At 47.2% G+C, this 18,864-nt stretch overlaps 1 protein-coding gene across 1 annotated transcript in view; it reads left to right on the top strand.

The window, feature by feature from the left end:
• Positions 1-18,864, top strand: part of JPH3 (junctophilin 3) — an 83,787-nt gene that overhangs the window by 22,579 nt on the left and 42,344 nt on the right. The gene's annotated exons all lie outside the window — the stretch shown is intronic.

The raw sequence follows: 18,864 nt of genomic DNA, 5'->3' as shown, positions 1-18,864 counted from the left end.
TTGCACTGAGCTCATAATCAAAACTTATATTGCTATTTTGATACTGCTTCAGCACTGTAATCTGAATGACATGTCAAGGGCTTGGTTGGTCTGTCTGATGCTCAGAGCACACAAGGGTTGTTTCTTGGCCGTGAGTCAGAAGAAGAGAAGCAAAGATTCCAACTGGAGGATGAACAAAACAGGAAATGGGCAGTGTGTGAATCTGATAAATGTTCTGAACAGATCAAGATGAGGTTGATGGGAGCAAGGAAAATGGGGCTGAGGAGGAAGTGGGGAGTAGAAACTCAACTTGTGGATCTGCCTCTGTCTGCCTGAAGTCCAAGGCAAGATGTTTAAGGCTCAGAGAGACGTGTGGAGTCCAGAATATGTATAGTTCCCATGCACTTTCATTTGACCCTAAGACAGGAGGGGGAAGAAGCTGACCCTCCATATGTTGTAGGACTCTACCTAATTTCAGAAGGAGGCCGCTTGATAGGTGATAGTCCTCTGATGGTGGTCTTGGGCTGTAGGCCAGCAATTTAGACCTTCTTAAAAACACCAGGATTGTTTCCAGTTTCCCTGTTCATACCACAACAGTCCAAGCGACACAATACATTCTTCTGTCCCACACAATGTTCTCTGTTTACTGTAAGGTACAGAAGAAAGCATCAATAACAGTAGGTACAAGTAATGAAGGTAACTATGGCACTTGGCCACAATGTCTGTGTTCCACCCTCACTGTTGGGGGGTATTATGCCTCTGAATAATACCAGTTTCTGGGAATCCCAAGTGGGGAGAGTGCTGCTGTTTCACTCAGATCCTGCTTGGGGGGGCTTCCTGTTGGGGCATCTGGTTGGCCACTGTGAGAACAGGATGCTGGCCTAGATGGACCTCCTTTGGCCTGATCCAGCTGCAGGGCTCTTCTTGTGTTCTTTTAGTGTACTGTGTGTTGGTTCAAATCCTAACTTGGCCATAAGGTTCAGGGGGGGGGGGGCTTTGGACAGGTCCCCACCTCACAGCATGGCTTACTTCAGTAGGTTCATTATGAAGATAAATGAAGTTGGTGTTACATTTCCTGTGCTGTTCATACATTCTCATGATACATACTAATTGAAGTGAGGACAATCCAGAGCAAATACCAGTCATCCCCTCTTAAAAAAAAAGTCATAGCTAGCATATTTGCACAGGTATGGGACTTCCTTCCTAGAACAATGACGTTTTGTGTTTCAGAATGCCTAGAATTCAAATTTCCTTGATTCAGAGATTTGAGAGAAGGTAGAATGTCCAAAGCTAGGGAAAAAATCCCAGGTGCCCTTTTGCCCAGGTGCCTAAAATGAGGCCTAAGTAATTTGCCATTTTTGCTTCCTGCCCCTGCCAATGCGATCTTGGAATCTAGGGATCTAACATGTTTTTCCATCCCAAGGAGCAGACCAGCACTTGCCTAGAATGGAGAGCAGCATCACATACCTTGGAAGAAGGCTGAGAATGTCTCTCTCTTTTGGGTGGGGCGGCGGCGGAAATCATAGCTAGCCCTCTCCACTTCCTTCTCAGACAGGGCCTTGAGGATGGCCCCAGTTTTTGGCCTCTCTTCAGCCCACAGCTTCTCTCTGCCAGAGAGCAGGGGACTGTGCGTACCCAGAAAAAAAAGAAAATAAAATCAAGCCAGCACACCCAGGGACAGCACAGACAGTTTCTGCCCAGATGAAGGAGGCTTTCTGAGAAAATAATAATAATTGCTGAGCAACGCTTAGCACCTGCGGGACAGACCCAGTTTTACCCCTATTGTTTAATTACACAGATCTTCCAGTTTTAATTACATTTCCAACACGTACACACACACAAAAGTCTGTGCTGTGGAACACTGTGATAATTCTTTCTTTCTTTCTTTCTTTCTTTCTTTCTTTCTTTCTTTCTTTCTTTCTTTCTTTCTTTCTTCTAAGGATTTCACATCTTGCTCCCCATCATCATATGCTGGGGCCATAAGTCTCTGTCTTTTCCAAACACGAGGTCCACTTTTAACCCTGTCATATAATGTGGAACCCAGTTTAGGTTTTTTTAAAACATGCATGTCCCTCTTTTCACATTAATCAATGGCTGCTAGCCGTGATAGCTATGCTCTGCCTCCTCAGTTGCAGGCAATAATGCTCCTGAATTCCAGTTGCGAGAAATGCCAGGAAGGGTTGTGTGTGCTCTTGTGCTTGAGTCCTGCTAACAGGTTTCCTACAGGCATCTGGTTGGCAACTGTGAGAACAGGATGCCAGACTAGACGGGACATTGGCTTAGTTCTTTTATTTACTAAATTTATATACTGCCCTTCATCCAAGAATCACAGGGTGGTTTACCATATAAAAACACAAAAGGACACGATGACCTGATAACAAAACGATAGCCCTTTCCACACACACACAGTTTAGAAGGCAGGCTATCCTTATGTTCTTAATCCAGTGATGGCTAAACTTGGCCCTCCAGCTATTTTGGGACTACAGCTCCCATCACCCCTAGCTAACAGGACCAGGGGTCAAGGATGATGGGAATTGTAGTCCCAAAACAGCTGGAGGGCCAAGTTTGGCCATCACTGTCTTAATCCTTCTCCCTATTACCTTTTCAGCCCATATTATCTATACCACAGATAGGCACTTTAACAACTGTTCGTTTTCCAAACAGAACCACGCTGGCTGGTTTATGTGTGGTGTAGAAAGAGGGGTAGAGATTTCTAACAGCAAATTCATAGCAACCACACCAAAGTACTTTCCCGGCGTCTTTTGAGGAAACCAAGGCTGTTGAGTCTGTGTAAAAAGGTAAAGGGACCCCTGACCATTAGGTCCAGTTGCAGACGACTCTGGGATTGTGGCGCTCATCTCGCTTTATTGGCCGAGGGAGCCGGCATACAGCTTCCGGGTCATGTGGCCAGCATGACAAAGCCGCTTCTGGCGAACCAGAGCAGCGCACAGAAACACCATTTACCTTCCTGCTGGAGCAGTACCTATTTATCTACTTGCACTTTGACGTGCTTTCGAACTGCTAGGTTGGCAGGAGCTGGGACCGAGCAACGGGAGCTCACCCCGTTGCGGGGATTCAAACCGCCAACCTTCTGATCGGCAAGCCCTAGGCTCTGTGGTTTAACCCACAGCGCTAAATATGACAAGTAGGCTTACCTTGTGTTTCTCCCAGCCTTTCCACTTCTCCTTAAAAATATCAGTTGTTGTGGTACCCTGGTATGGCCCAGCTTCAAGGAGTCTGTGGCCCACTTGTGGCCATAATTCACTACTTGAAGACCAGCATGCTATAACAGCTGGAACAAGTTTTCCAATATGCTCCCTTCTCAATGTATTTTAATGACAGGATTATTTCCATCCACACGGAATGGGCTTCAGGATGATGGTGGGTGAGTGGAGGAGAGTCCTCAGTGTGACCCACTTTCTGTAATCTCTCTCATCTTGTTTCTTCATGTGTGAGTGTGTGACTCATCTGGTTGCCTCAGTGCCTCTTTGTATGATTGAGATTCAGGGGTGATAATCTCATGGTTTAAACTCCAGCAAAGCAGTTGTGTCATCCGTCCTCTGTCTCTGTGTTGTTATACTGGGGCTGTTATTCTGAGAACAGCCTCTAGCTGGCTGGGGTCCAAGGCTCCTACAATATCCTCTTTTGACTGCAGTTCTTTTTGCTGGGTCACAGGTTGCTTTGAGGCTAGCTAGACTAGAGCCCTTTTAGCAGGGCTGAAGCGCTGCTCCTCCATAGCCAACTAGAATCAGTTCTATCAGAGTGGCTCCACATGACCTATAATATAGCCTTAAAGGTCCAGTCATGACCGACTCTGGGGTTGCACGCTCATCTTGCATTATTGGCCAAGGGAGCCAGCGTACAGCTTCCAGGTCATGTGGCCAGCATGACAAAGCCGCTTCTGGCGAACCAAAGCAGCACACGGAAACGTAGTGGTCCCTATTTATCTACATGCACTTTGACATGCTTTCGAACTGCTAGGTTGGCAGGAGCTGGGACCAAGCAACAGGAGCTCACCCCATCGCGGGGATTCAAACCGCCGACCTTCTGATCAGCAAGCCCTAGGCTCTGTGGTTTAACCCACAGTGCCACCTGCATATAGCCTTACATCCTCCTTATAAACTGCAGTACTAACCAAGGGTTCCCAAAAGAGCTTGCAGGTGTAATCTCAGAGTCACTGTAATTGTTGAGAATTCTTGGAGAAGAGGTGAAGTCACTGCAGAATGGAGGTGGGCAAATATTGTCTTCAAATCTTCAAAGGGGGGGGGGAGAAGACCCAGGCAACTACCGACCGGTCAGCTTGACATTGATACCAGGAAAGGTCCTAGAACAGATAATTCAACAGTACATTTGTGAGCGCTTAGAAAACATGAGTATCTCAAAAACAAGCCATGCCTGACAAATCTCATTTCTTTTCTTTTGATAGAGTTATAAGCTTGGTGGATCAGGAGAATGATGTGGATGTAGTGTATCTTGATTTCAGTAAGGCTTTTGACAAAGTTCCCCATAATATTCCTGTGGAGAAGCTGGTAAAATGTGGGCTGGATGAGGTAATGGTTAGGTGGGTTTGTATCTGGTCAACTGACCGATGCCAAAGAGTGCTTGTTATTGGTTCCTCAGCATCCTGCAAAAAAGTGACAGGTGGGGTGCCGCAGGGTTCTGTCCTGGGCATGTTATTGCTCAACATCTTTATAAACAACCTGGACAAAGGAATTGAGGGGATGCTCATCAAATTTGCACATGATGCCAAACTGGAAGGGGTAACTAATGTCGATTAATATTGAACAGATGCCCCCAGAAGGTTGTGGACTCTCCTTCCTTGGATGTTTTAAAGCAGAGTTTGAATGGCCATCTGTTATGGATGCTTTAGTTGAGATTCCTGCATTGCATGGGGTTGGCCTAGATGATCCTTTGGGGTCCCTTTCAACTCTACAGTTCAATGATTCTATGAATCCCCAATGGCACAGTAAAAGAGGAAATGCAGGCTACTTTTGAAGTAACAGGGGCCGTTTTTGTTCCTGCACTTTCACTTCCTTGCAACTAGGTAGATCATAGAAATGCAGGAAGCTGCCATATCCCATTGATTCATCTAGCTCTGTATTGGCTACCCTGACCAGCAGCAGCTCTCCAGGTGCATTGCAATAGTCCAGCCTTGAGGTTAGCAATGCACGAATCACAGTAGTGAGTGTGTCCTGGAATGGGCGTTGCTGGTTTACCAGTGCAAACTGGTCAAAGGTGCTCCTGGATTAGCTATCCTTCTGCTTCTCACAATGCAGCCTGAAGCCCATTTTTCTCCATGTGAAAAATGCTCCTCTCCTTTCCTTCCATTCTTAAGAGAAACACTTGAACATGTGCGAGGAATGTCAACAGTCAGTGTGCAGGGGAGAGCAAGTTAATGATATTTTCAGGACACTTTGACCCCAAAAAGAAATCGAGCAATTCTTTCCACAGACAACTTGTTGGATTTATGCAAAAGTTCCTGGCAGATGAATGTGCAGAAGGGCACTATCCTAGCAGGCCTTGTAAATCTCACAAAACTCTCACTCAGATTGAGGAGAGGAAAACAACTCCTTGACTCCACAGAAGTGCTCTTCTGCATCATGTGGTGCCTTGCAGGGAAGCTGGCTTCTGCTTGCAACACACTCTTCTCTGGATATTTTTTTCTGAATGAGACTGGAATGAATGAGGATGGGAAAGGAGGAGGGGTTGGGTGAGCATTCCAGCTTTGCTGGATTAGATTAATTCTATGTTTCAATCATGTAGAAGATGGATGCTTAAAGCCCTTTATCAGCAAGCTGCTGGCTCCCTTATCTGCAGACGTGAATGAACCCTGTGGGTTATGCTAGCTTTTGTGTTCAATGAGATTAAGTATTTTTGCAAAAATTGTTGTCAAAACTGGAGAGAAAACAGATTGTTGAACATGGCTGAGGCTAGATCTCTCTCCTTGCGGCTTTGGTTGCAGATTTTCCATGGTGATGGGATTGTGGGTGGGTCCAGTTGGGAGAAGGAAAAAAACCCATCTTCCACCAAGAAGATGGCACAATTTCCATAGACTTTATTAACACAGATGCTGTCTTGCTGTTTGCATTTCATGGGGCTGCAAAACAGGTGAATGCCAGAGCAGATAATGTGGTTGATTGAAGGATTGACAAACAAAGTTTCATCTGTGGGGGAGATCATTTCTTCCAGGTATGCAGAAATATATACTTAATGTCCCCTGCTCCCCCCCCCCCCGCCTTGGCAGGAGTTGTGGTGAGGACACACTTTTCAGTTTCCATGTACCCATGTGTCCCTGGAGGTGTAGCACAGAGGATGGGCCATTTGCCTGATGAGGGCTGAGATAAAATGTGCCAGCCTTGATCCTTCCAGAAGCAGGAGCTTAGAGTAAAGGTGACACGGGGAAGGCTTTCCCCACCCCCACTCAAAACAAAATCCCTGAGACCCCCTGAGCCTCTGTGCATCGCTGTGGGCCATTCCTCCATGTCACATCCCATAATGTGAACCTTTCCCATGACTCAGCTCAGAGGGCAACCCACACAGCCCTGAGCCCCACGCTGTCAGTGCCTCTGTTAGTGGCATTCCCCATTCCTGTGCCCAGAAGAACCCTGTGAAAATGGGTTAGCCGTCCAGGCACAACCAGCTTCCTGAATGTGCTCTGGTCTTGGAAACGTTGCCGGAACACTAACATTGACCTTCCCAAGAGGCAAATTAGACAGCAAAAAGAAAGACCAGGTAGATTCCTCCCTATGGGAGCTCTTATGGCAGAGCGTGTCACTAATGTGCTGTGTGGGGACTGGGTCATTTGCACAGGCAGAAGGAACCAGCGGAAGGGGCCAGTTGTGCTGCTGAGGCCAGGTAGGCAGATCATGGGCAAGCAGGGTCTGAGGCCAGAGATTCCTTGGAAGGAATGGTGGGAGAGAGCAGGAGCTGGAGAGCCACTTTTTAGTTTGTGGGGGCCCAGAGAGTAAAAAGTTGGCTGGGCGGGTGGGTGAGGAGGAATGCTGGGTGTTGGAGAGGGTTGAGCCAGTTCTTGTCAGAAAAGGCCATGAGCAATAAATGGGGCCTAAGCATAAATACAGTAGCCAGGATTAGTGACAGCTGGTGGAGCATAGTACTCTTAATTTCAGGGTTGTGAGTTGAAGCCCCATGTTGGGCAAATAGTTTCCTGCATTGCAGGGGGTTGAACTAGGTGCCCCTTGTGCCCCTTCCAACTTTACAGTTCTATGAATCTGTCATGTTCAAGAAGGGAGGGCTGAGTATCAGTACAGTGGTACCCCGGTTTGTGACCGCAATCCATTTCACAGAGGCGGTCGCTCGCAGAAGCGGTCTCTCCCCAAAGGTACGCTTCTGCGTGTGCGCAAATTGCTTCTGCACATGCATGAGGTGCGCAGATTGCGTCTGCACATCCGACGCCACAGAACCCGGATGTAAACACTTCCGGGTCCGCAGCGGTCGCTCGCCGAGGTAGGCATAAACTGAGGTTTGACCATATTCAAAGTGAACCAAACTGTAGGTCTTCCCAAATTTTGCCACAGTCCCGCTTGCTGCTGCTGACAAGTGCAAAATGAGCTCCTTATTTTCTCCTCTCTGTGTAAGCTAAATAAGGAGAAGGGGTAACACTGTTTTGCTATAAAGAGAACTTTACTCCCAGGTGTCTGATAATAAAAAATTCTTGTTCGGATAAAACTGAGGAAAGAGCACAGGAAGCAGAAGAGACACCTTTATTTTTTGTGTATCTTGCAAGCCTTCGTGCACATATGTATATTTCAGTTTGACAGATTAATTGTTTGTACAAGAATATATTGCAATAATGGTCTCTTCGTGCTTGTGGTGATGCTGTGTACTGTATTATTTATGTATTCCCCATTTTTCTCCTCTTTGTAATTTATTTCTTTTCTTTTCTGTATAATTTTAAAACTAAAATTTTAAAAATGGTGGTGGTGGGGGGATTCTATCATGCTGTCCAACAAGGGTGCTGGCCAACATTTTCGCCCAGGCCTTTTCCCACTGCTCCTGAATAGATGTAGTGAAGGAGGAGGGGGAGAGGAAAGGAAGGAGAAAAACAGAAAAAGAAGGAGAGAAGGAGAGAAATAAAGAAAGAAAGCAGCTCTACTGAGAATGGAAGCTTGTGTTCCCTTTTCCTGGGGTTGGGGGGACTGCCATGGTGTGGCCAGGCTCCTTCACTATCTTAAAAGCTCCTTGCTAGTCCTTTATGCCTTTTGCGTTGATGAAGACGAGAGTGGGGTGGGGGAGGGAGGAGTGGAGAGATGCTTCAGGGACGTGCGCTGCTGTTGCGCATGAGCAGTGGCCATGTAAATAACATGTTTTCCTAGGGGCTTTCCGCCTGATTGCTCAGAGCATGGCCCAGCCGCTTTTTAGACTGCCACAGAGCTTTCAGAATCCCCCTATAATGGGTGTTTGCCCAGTAGCTATGTTGTCCCCTTTTGCAGATGGAGCGGGAGGAGCAAGAGCAGGAGGACGAGGCAGTCGCGGCTCTGGCCTTGTGATCTGGTCTGCAGTTGCTCGCAAAAAGAACTCTGTTTAGCACCGAGAGTCCATTCAACAGGATCTGGGTTTTTTTTTTTTAAAAAAAAATTTCTTATTGAGACAAATTTACCAAAACAATTTAACAATCAATATATCCAATTACATTCCCCCTTTTTTCCCCTCTGTCCCTCCCACCCCTCCCCCTCCCACCCTCCAAGGACATCCCTCAGCTCCCCTCTCTGGTTTGTTTGTAAATATTGTTCAACAACAGGATCTGTTTTTAATGCTTTGCTAACTGTTTTGAGGCTCCTTTTGAAAAACCATGCTCAATGCATGCTCTGACAACCAAACCAAAAGTGGGGAGGGGTGGAGGGCTTTTTTATTTTATAAAAAACTAGCTGGCCCTTCCACACGTTGCTGTGGCTCCGTCTGTTAAATGGAACCTCAGAGTCCCCCTTCAGACTCCCCTCACCTTCAGAGTCCCCCTGTTTTACGCGTGTTCTGTTTACACAGGTGCATCCCTGTGACTCCCCCCACCCTGTTCCCACCCATTACCTATCCCGCCTCCTCCTCACCCCACCCCCGGCTCATCCCTGTGATTGGGCCCACCCTGTCCCGACCCATGATCTATCCTGCCCCCTTCCCCCCACCCCCCAAGCAAGCCCCCACCTCCACTCAGCCTATTCTGGAAAGTGGCCTAGTCTGCAAAGCCAAGTCAAGATACTGTGGAGAGTGAAGCTTTCCTAGGTGCAGTACCAGTGTAGCCATCGCTAGAGGGTGCTGTTTTGGAATCTCTTCTGTGCTCCCAGCATGCACTTTGGTTTAATTTGTGAGTTCTGAAACAAGGGGTTTTGGGTTTTTTACCTGGCATAGGTGACACATCTGTCTTTGAAAACAGTATGGGGTCACCCGGGTAGTCACATTTGACTTTGTGTCCAAATTTCAATGCTATCGGTCAAGCGGTTTTGTTGAACATTGGAGACGAAGGAACATACCCAGTTTACATTATATATATATATATATATATATATATATATATATATATATGGGTCACAAAGAGTTGGACATGACTAAACAACAACAACAAGATGTGCAACTAATGGAATTCTGCTGAGCAGGAAGTAAATGTTTTAGAGATGTGTGCACACGCAGATGTTTCATACGCAGTTACAGTGGCAAAGAATCTGTTTGCTGGTGGGAGGCTTGCATTTTTACAGGGGCACCAGAACCTGCCTTATACTGAATCTGACCATTAGTCTGTCTAGTTCAGTATTGTCTTCCCCAGTAGTAGCCAACACAGTGTCCTCTAGATGTAGAAATGGGGGAGTGGGAATAGCTGAGCCCAGGACTGACCTGCTGGGAGCCTGAAGGGCCCTGCCCTGCTTCTCTCCACCTGGCTTGGGGTGGGGCCTGACAGGTTCCATAAAGGACTGCTGCCGCTGTCGCTGTTGCTGAGCAGAGAGGGCTCCGTTTTGGGTTTTTTGGGTTTCAAATTGCTTTTATTTTTTATCCATGTCATTTTAAACTGTGGTTGAGATTAATGCTGTATTCTTAGTTTTAGATTTTTTGATGTATGTGGAAATTGTTTTCCATTTGGTTGTGTACTTTTTGACGTGTTTTATTTATTGTTTATGACTTTTGTTATGTTGGTAATTATGTAAACCTTGTCATGTTGTAAGCCGCCTTGAGCATTGTTTTAACTATGGAACTATGGAATGAAGATGATGATGATCTGCAGAGTGCATTCCTCTCCCTAGTGCATAATCGCAGCCAGCTACCTCACTGCTTGTCAGGAGGGACTGACTGAGTCCCACGTCAATTTGAGGCCCAGCCTTTCTAACTTTAGAGGTACCAGTGCTGATGGGGAGAGACAGAAGGAGAGAGAGGCCAGTTCTCAGCCTGCTGGACAGTGAAAATGCTTGGTTTCCCCTCCCCTCTTTGGCCTGGCTCCATTTGGGGTCGTGGATAAGGAAGGAGCATCAGGCAACATTAAGGTGAACCAGGTCAGGGATAAACCGGATTCTAGAGAGTCCACCCAAGCTTGAAAGTTCATCTTTAAGGAAAAGCGGCAGTGAGCCATGTCCCGCCCTGACCTATTTAAAACAGCATAGCGAGAGTGCCTATTAGCGCAGGCAGCTAAATGGGATGGACGCAGCTGGTGGCTGTGAGCAGAAAGGGCGCCCATTCATAATTCATGGGCCTCCTTAGTTTGTGAATGAGAAGTGGGAGGGGGCAGTGCCATGGGATTGGTGCTTCCGCTGCTTAGGGATATGACCTACATTGAGAGCTAAGGGGCTGTGGGTTCCATGGGTTCTTTTGAGCCACAGCTTAGGGAGAGCACTGCAGCCGCCCTTGTGTCTTGCTTTTGGACTTCCCATTGGGGCATCTGCTTAAAACTAGGATGCTGGACTATGATAGGCATTTGGCCTGATCGAGTTGCAGGATCCTTCCAACACTTACTCTTTCCAGAGGCATTGAATGCCCATTGCTGGGAAACACAAGTGAGGAGAGCACTGTTGCCCTCAGATCCTGCCAGTAGGCTTCCCACAGGCATCTACCGTGTTTCTCCAAAAATAAGACACCGTCTTATATTTATTTTTCCTCCAAAAAAAAAAAAAACACCCCACGGTGGCTTATTTTCAGGGGATGTCTTATTTTTTAAAATTAAGTATGCCTATCACTATGGCTTATTTTCTGGGTATGGCTTATTTTCGGGGCATGGCTTATTTTCGGGGCATGGCTTATTTTTGGGGCATGGCTTATTTTTGGGGTATGGCTTATTTTCGGAGAAACACGGTAGTTGACCACTGTGATCACAGAATGCTGCACTAGATGTGCCTTTGGTCTGAACCATCAGAACTCTTCCGATGTTCTTTAGGCCAGGACGATGCAAAACGATGGCAAGAGTGCTGCTGAGCATGTGCAGAGCGGTTTCTGTCAGCACAGAGTAACTTTCACCCAGTTTCCAAGTTTAAAGGTGTGGTTCCCATGATGCTGTTGAGCTCTGGTGCTGTGTGGCTGGTCCAGGCATTTCCACTTTATTTCTTTTAGTAACTTATACCCTGCTTTTCTTTAGAAACTCAAAGCTGCTTCCACCATGAAGGAATAAAAACCACAGTTTTAAAAAAGTAAAACAAATGCAAACATTCCTTTTTTAAAACAAAACGAAGCAAATGCCAATAATATCACAGAGAGCAGCAGCACTCAACAAGCAAGATATAAAAACTATTGTTTCTCAGCTGAGAGCTTTCTGAAGCTGTATGTCTTAGCCACAGCCTCAAAAGGAAGAGTGCCAGCGCCTGGCACAGCTTCTTAGGAAGGGCTCTCCAAAAAATGGATTACCTGCTCCTTGTAGCTCCCCAGTCAGACAAATTCTGGTTACATGGCTGCAGTCCAGAGGCAGAAACTAGTGCTGAATGCAGCTGCCATCTTGATAAGTGGGACAGGGAGCCCAATGGGACTGTGTGATTGACATTGACCAAAAACAAGGCCTTTGCAGTGGTGATTCCCTGTCTGTGGAATGTTTTCCTGGGTGAGGTGCACTGATCTTTAACTTTATGGGAAGTTAAAAACAATCCTGTTTACTCAGGCATTTGATGGCTGGGAGATATTAGCTATGGCAACCCTGGAATTAATAACTGTGAGAGTATCTGGTTGGTTTTTAAATGCTTTTAGATGTTCTAAAAGTTTTAAGATTGTTTAAGATTGTTTTAAATATACGTTTAGTTTACTTTGAATTGTATTGCTTTCACAATTTGCTGTTTGCTGTCCTGAGCTCCTTTGGGTGGAAGGATGATTTACAAATGTAAGCAAAAATAATAAATAATAATAATAATTCTGCATTGGTACCTGGATCAAGGCCTTGGGCTTCTGGCCTAGCATGGTGCATGAGCATTGTGCTGGTGCGGACTACCTGATTCCTTCCAGCTCACTCCCGCAGGGTTCGTTGCTTATTGCTCCTTGAAAGCCATAATCACTAGTGAAATGGTTGGCTTGGAGTGTGCACCCTTTTGGTAGTAACAACCCACGACCCCAGGCTTAGACATAACAGGAAGCCAAGTCTCTCATGTGAAAATATGGAGAACTGGGGAAAAGAGAAACAGAGAATCTGAAACAGAAAGGGTTGTCCATCCTTAGTATGAGGCAGCCTCCAGATGTTCCAAGCAATCATCACTAAATTTGGCCATAGATTGTAGAGATCCAGTGCTCATTGCCACTGTAAAAGATGCAAAAACTCCACTTTCCTCAACGTAAAGGGAATGCAAAGATTTCCTATCCCCAGAGCATTACTGCAGTCACAAGGACACTGCTTTCATATAGGACTGTATTCTGAATGAGTGCTGACCAGCATTCCATTATCAGGTTCAAGTGACTTTATCTTCAGCATGGAGGGGGGGGGCTAGATTTGGAGTGGAGGGAGTCAAAACAAGCTCTTATCTGCTCAGGTGAGTGCCAGGTCCTTCCAAATTTTGGGGGGAGAGAGAGTCTCAGGAGTGAGAATCAGTTGTTGTCATGGCTTAAGGAAAATGAGAGGGAGAGAGAGCATGTCGGGGGGGCGGCAGCATTCCTGTTCCTTTCGTTAGGAACGAAGCAATTGTGTGCCTGTAAGTGGGGGTGGGAACTAAGCACAGGAGGGTTTGTGGTTTTACGGCATCATCTCCCCTTTCCTTGAATGCCGCCGCCTTCTTCCTCTTCGTCCCTGACAAAAGAGGGTCAGATGAGAACCACGGTCGGATGCGATTAGGATCAGCTGCTGCATCCTTCCGTTTCGTTGGCAGGCTGGGGGACATGGGCTACTCCATTCTGACTCATTAACAGTGTGGGCCCTGCTTCCACCTTGGGGCCATCGAGGCTTCTGTGAATGGCACAGAGCAAAACTGACGTCTCTAGCTGGACTCCGTCAGTGCTAGGAAGGCCCAGTGGTGATGGGAACGTCGGATAACCCTCTCCAACTGCGCCTATCTGCTACTGGTGGTATTTGCTTACTTTCAGTGTTGCTGTTCTGCCTTTATGCTTGAGAGTAGGCTCCCAGGGCAGCTGGCAGTAAGTGAAAATGGACACATAAATAATAACAGCGGCAGCTTATGAACGCCTCTTTTAGCCAAGAGAAAAGACTAGGAAGAAGCTGCATGGCAGAAGTTTATGAAGTTATTCATGGCATGGAAAAAGTAGAAAGAGAAGAGTTTTTCTCCCCCTCAAATAACCCTAGAACTTGTGGACGTCCAAGGAAGCTGAATGTTGGAAAATTCAGGACAGATAAAAGGAAGTACTTTTTTCACGCAGAGCATGGTTAAACTATGGAACTCACTCCCACATGAGCCAGTGATGGCCACCAATTTGAATGGCTTGCAATGAGGAATGGAGGTAAAAGGCTGTCCTCTCCCAAGGAGATGAGTGAATCAGCATTTGTGAGCAAGAGCTCACAATAAAATGTTCATCTTCAGTGTGCAACAAGTCGCTCTGGAGATGTCTTCATTACCTGCTAAAGCCTCTTGTTCCTCCTTCTGCAGGGGGCCCAACAACCTGCTGACACCCCCAGCGAGTTGCTATTCCATCGGTGTCTACAAGCTGATATGGGATCATATGAGAAATTGTTAGAAGGCTTTTAGTTGCCTCCTCCTGCAGTGTGACATCAAGGACTTTCTGGCCCTACGTGGGGTCTCTCGCTGAAGGGGGCAAAGGCAGCCAGTGTAGTGGCTGCAGAAGGTCTGGCTTCAGCAGGGTGTCACAAGGAGCACAACTGTGCTGTTGCCATGCAGAAAGCCACCCTCCTCCTCCTCCTCCTCTTTCCTCACCCTAAACTCCTGTGTTAATAAGCCATGGACACAGAATACAAAATCAGTGCTGCAGAGTTTGCCTGTCAGCAGCACGCCAAAGGCTGGACTGTCTGGAGCAGAAGCCTCGCCAGCTCCTGCCACCCCCATCCCTGTTGATTTGCTGTTCTGTCACCTGGGCATGAGCAACACAACATAGGATTGTTTCTACCAGAAAGGAACTGGAAAGGGGAGAGTTGCAGGCCCCCTCAAAGCAAATGTTTTCGATAGCAGAAGGCATCTTCAGCTGCCGTTTTGCAACCATCCTGGAGAACCCATGGCTCAAAGACTCTTCCGTGTCAGGGAGGAAGACTGAGATGGGGACGGGGGAGGGCATGATTTGATCTTTCATTACACAGTGAGAGGCTGGGCTTGGGGATATTATTCCTTTTCAATAAGGAGCAAGATACATGTGGCACGAGGCAGCAAAGCAGTGGAAGGAAAGGATCCTGCTTGTTTAAATCCTGGGCTTTGGCACAGCCCTCTGAGCAGTTGCTGGGGGCTAACATTAGGGTGCTCTCCTCGTTCTCACTGCCGATTCATCTGTCCTCTATGTGCATGCAAGGAATGAGGAGAAAGAGGGCTTCTCTACACTTACATTTTGCCCTGCTCCTTCCAGGCACAGCCCTGAGTTTTAAAGCTAAAGCTCCATGTCTGAATGCTATTCCCTGCCCCCTCCACTTCCCCCCTGAAAACCCGATTTTTAAAGCAGAATCAGACAAACATCAGTCCAATTTTCCATAGATTGACGTTTGCTCCGATTGAGCTTTAAAGAGCGGATTTTTGCACAGAAAGCTCTGGAGGGTGCTCAGAGACAGACTTTTATATTGCGAGCTGTAACGAACCCAAGGACTTTGCCACCAACTAATATGCGACAAACCCAGTCCCGGTGTTGTCACTAAACTTTCGGGGATCCTTCTTAATATGTGACGAAATGTCCTCCCTCTCTATTACTAAAAATGCGCCACAGGAATCCAGGGGTGAAACCACCCCCCCCCCCACTTCTCCTGCCGCCTTAAAATAAACCCCTGTTACTTGGGTTCCTTAGTAAAGAGAGTCTTCCAGCTTACGTGGCCTGGTATCTTGATAAACTCTAGGCTGTTTGACGGAATAACCTCCTGCCTACAGTAAAGGGTCTCACTCAGTTTGATTCCCCACTGCAAAAGTTTGCCCTTTCCACTCTGGCAACTTTGTGGCACCCCAGGTTACCCTCCTAAGCCTCCTCAGTGTAACTCTAGGACACAAACTGTCGCCTCTATTCCCGAGGTAAGTTTTGTCCTCTACTGAGCCACCACTTCTGTGAGTTTAGATACCCAGCTGGAATACATAGCTGCCAAGTTTTCCCTTTTCTCACGAGGAAGCCTATTCAGCATAAGGGAAAATCCCTTTAAAAAAGGGATAACTTGGCAGCTATGCTGGAATAACTAAGCACATCCACTAACATTTAAGAAAGCTTTATTACTAGAGGTCTTTTAAACGCGTAATGGTTTCATGTGTACAGGCTCTTAGATCATATTCTTAGTTCCAATTAACAATGGCTAGATAATATAATTCAATTAAACTCCTCAGAACACTTTAAGATCTCCTACGCCTACCCACACTCTCTCTCGCTCCCACAACCCTCTCCACCGAATTAACTGCCTCCCATTCCTTTTAAACTCCTGGCAGTCCCGCCCCTCAGGAATGGAATGCGTCATTTATCCAGGAGGTTGGGGTTTAACTCTCTGCACCCTGGAGTTCTTTTGCCCACCAGGCCAATCCGTCACACGAGCCATGCCTGGAAAGAGCAGAGGAAAGGTAGGTGTGGATAAGCCTTAGTTGTTCATGTTCAGGGTATCATTTTCTGTGAATAAATACTGTTTTAACTCCATTTGGAGTTAAATAGTAAAGATAAGGTGGGTCCCCTGAGCATAGCTGTCAAGTCCTCCCTTTTTTTAAGGGAAATTCCCTTATGCTGAATAGGCTTCCTCGCGAGAAAAGGGAAAACTTGACAGCTATGCCCCTGAGGTCAGCTTGCCCAAAGCAGCCACCAAAAACAAAACACAACCTTTGCATATGGTGATAACCAACTGGTGCCGCTTCCTTCCCTTCCATGTCAATGTGTTGTGTATTTGGGGCCTCAGGAGAAAGGATGCTGAGCTCGGCAGAGCACGGTTCTGACCCAGCAGTGCATGGCAAGTCTTGTGTTTTTATGCAACCCAACATCAGGGAGCTCCATAGCTCAGCGGTAGATTGTGCAGATGGTCCCAGGTTCAAGCCTGGCATTTCCAGATGGGGTTGAGAATGTCCAAAACCCTGGAGAGCCATTGCTGCCAGGTAGCATCATAGGCAAAACTGAGCTGGGTGGACTAAGGCAAGGCAGCTTTCTCTGTTCCTAATGATCAGGGGAAGGAAGGAAGCAGGCACCACAGGCCCCTTCCCCAGGCCCGAGGGTCGCACAGAGCTGGGGAAATCTTCCTGGGGAGGGTGTGGCTGAAAAGGGAACAGTTTGGAGCGGAACGTTCTGTCCCTGCGAGTCTTTGGGTGTTTTTAAACAACAGGGCCAGATGGAAGCAGGCAGCAGCGGCGCGGCAGGGTAGCGAGACAGGAAGGAGAAGAAGGAGAAGAGGCTGACGGTGATTCACTCTTGGCACTGAACCACTTTCCAAAGAAGGAAGGCAGCAGCGTGAGAGAGAGAAAGGGATGGGCAGAGAGCAAGAGAGGCATTTCATCCCTCCTCCTTGGATCCAGGCTAAGCCACTAGATCCGGCTGTGCCTTCCTCCTCCTCTCCACCTCTTCATCACTGCCACTTGCTTGCCGACGCCGCATCTCCCCCACCCCCATCCCCACCCCATTTCTCAACTCCCCTCCCTGGCAAAGACAATGCAGTTCAGATGGATGGCACACATGCACTTAGCTAATAATTCTGTCATTCTGGTTATAGTGGGATGGAGACGGGCTGGCATTTTAGGGCAAGGAAAGAAAGGGGTTGGGGGGGGGGGTTGGCAGGGAAGGAGGTAAGAGATCCTGCTAGTATGGAAGATGTAGGATCAGCCACATTCAAGACGAAATTTGCCAGAGAGCAGGTGTTCTTGTACAGCATTTGCTGCAATTATTTCTGGAATAGTGGTTGCTATTGTTAAATTCGCAACAACTACCATGTTGTCATCGGTGTAGGAGAGTCACCTCTCTTTGGGCTGAATGGAAGGGATTTGTGCCTTTGTTCGGCATATTGTTATGTGCTGCTGGCTGGAAAGAACATCCAGGGGTGCACAGATGACCCAGATTTTGTTTCCTTGCTGGAAGGTTATGGGAGGGTGTGGTTTTTTGTTGTGTTTCTTATAGACAGGTCCTTGTAGGCCTGCTTTCACCAAACTGGTGCCCTCCAGATATTTTGGGCTATGATTCCCAGCCAAAAGATCAGCTTTACCGCAATAAAAGCCCCAGCCATATATCAATATATACCCATTTATTGGTTGATATTTGCCACTTATTGTGATGAACAAATGTGCTCCTGAAGAATCACCGTACAGAGGGGTGGCTGCCCTCTCCATCCTTCCTCCTTACATAGTGCATCTGGAAGAGGAATAAGGTGTCCAGGGAGCTTTCCTGCACAGTGACATAGCTTTTAAGCGCTCTGCCTTGCTTAACAGGCTCTGAGAGGCTCTCACAAAATCTCATGGGGCCACCTGAGTTCCTGTAAGATCTCGCTAGAGCCTTTGGTGGGAAATAATGGGGGAGGATCTGAAATCACACTTGTGAAACACTGCCATTCAATGGATATTTACTCAGAAGTAAGTCCCATTGAATTCAGTGGCACCTACTCCCAAATAAGTGTGCGGAGGAGGGTGACCAAGATGCAGGGATGCCAACTCTAGGGGACCAGGGTGCCTTTGGCTCCCTCAATATTTGTTGGAAGGGGGCCAGGCCCTCTCAACATTGAGGGGGTGGAAGAGGTTGAGCACAGAGCCAAGCATGGCGCAGTTTAATTGGCCAGTTCCTCCAGAGTGCTCAGCCTACTCCAAACAACATGACGTGTGTGCGTGTGTGACGTCACATGTGCGTGTCGTGTGCTGGGCCCCTTCAGTCTTGGGGGTAACATGGTGCATCTGCCAAAATGATAAAGGGTCTGGAAACCAAGCCATATGAGGAATGGTTGAAGGAACTGGGTATGTTTAGCCTAGAGAAGAGAAGACTGAGAGGAGATATGATAGCCACCTTCAGATATATGAAGGGCTGTCACGAGCAAGCTTCCCCCCCCCCTGTTGCTCTGGAGGGTAGGACCCGAACCAATGACTGCAAGTTACAAGAAAGGAGATTCTGGATAAACATCAGGAAGAACTTTCTGACAGTAAGAGCTGTTTGACAATTAAATGGACTACCTCGGAAGGTGGCGGGCTCTCCTCCACTGGAAGAAGTTTGGCCTCTGCCAGGGATTCTTTAGCTATGATTTCTGCAATGCAGGGGGTTGGACTAGATCAGGCATCCCCAAACTGTGGCCCTCCAGATGTTTTGGCCTACAACTCCCATGATCTCTAGCTAACAGGACCAGTGGTCAGGGAAGATGGGAATTGTAGTCCAAAACATCTGGGGGGGCCGAAGTTT

Source organism: Zootoca vivipara, chromosome 6, assembly GCF_965207765.1.
Source record: "Zootoca vivipara chromosome 6, rZooViv2.hap1.1, whole genome shotgun sequence".
In the NCBI taxonomy this organism is placed as follows: domain Eukaryota; kingdom Metazoa; phylum Chordata; class Lepidosauria; order Squamata; family Lacertidae; genus Zootoca; species Zootoca vivipara.
The sequence above is the reverse complement of the archived record's forward strand: the minus strand, read 5'-3'. Positions and strand labels throughout refer to the sequence as shown.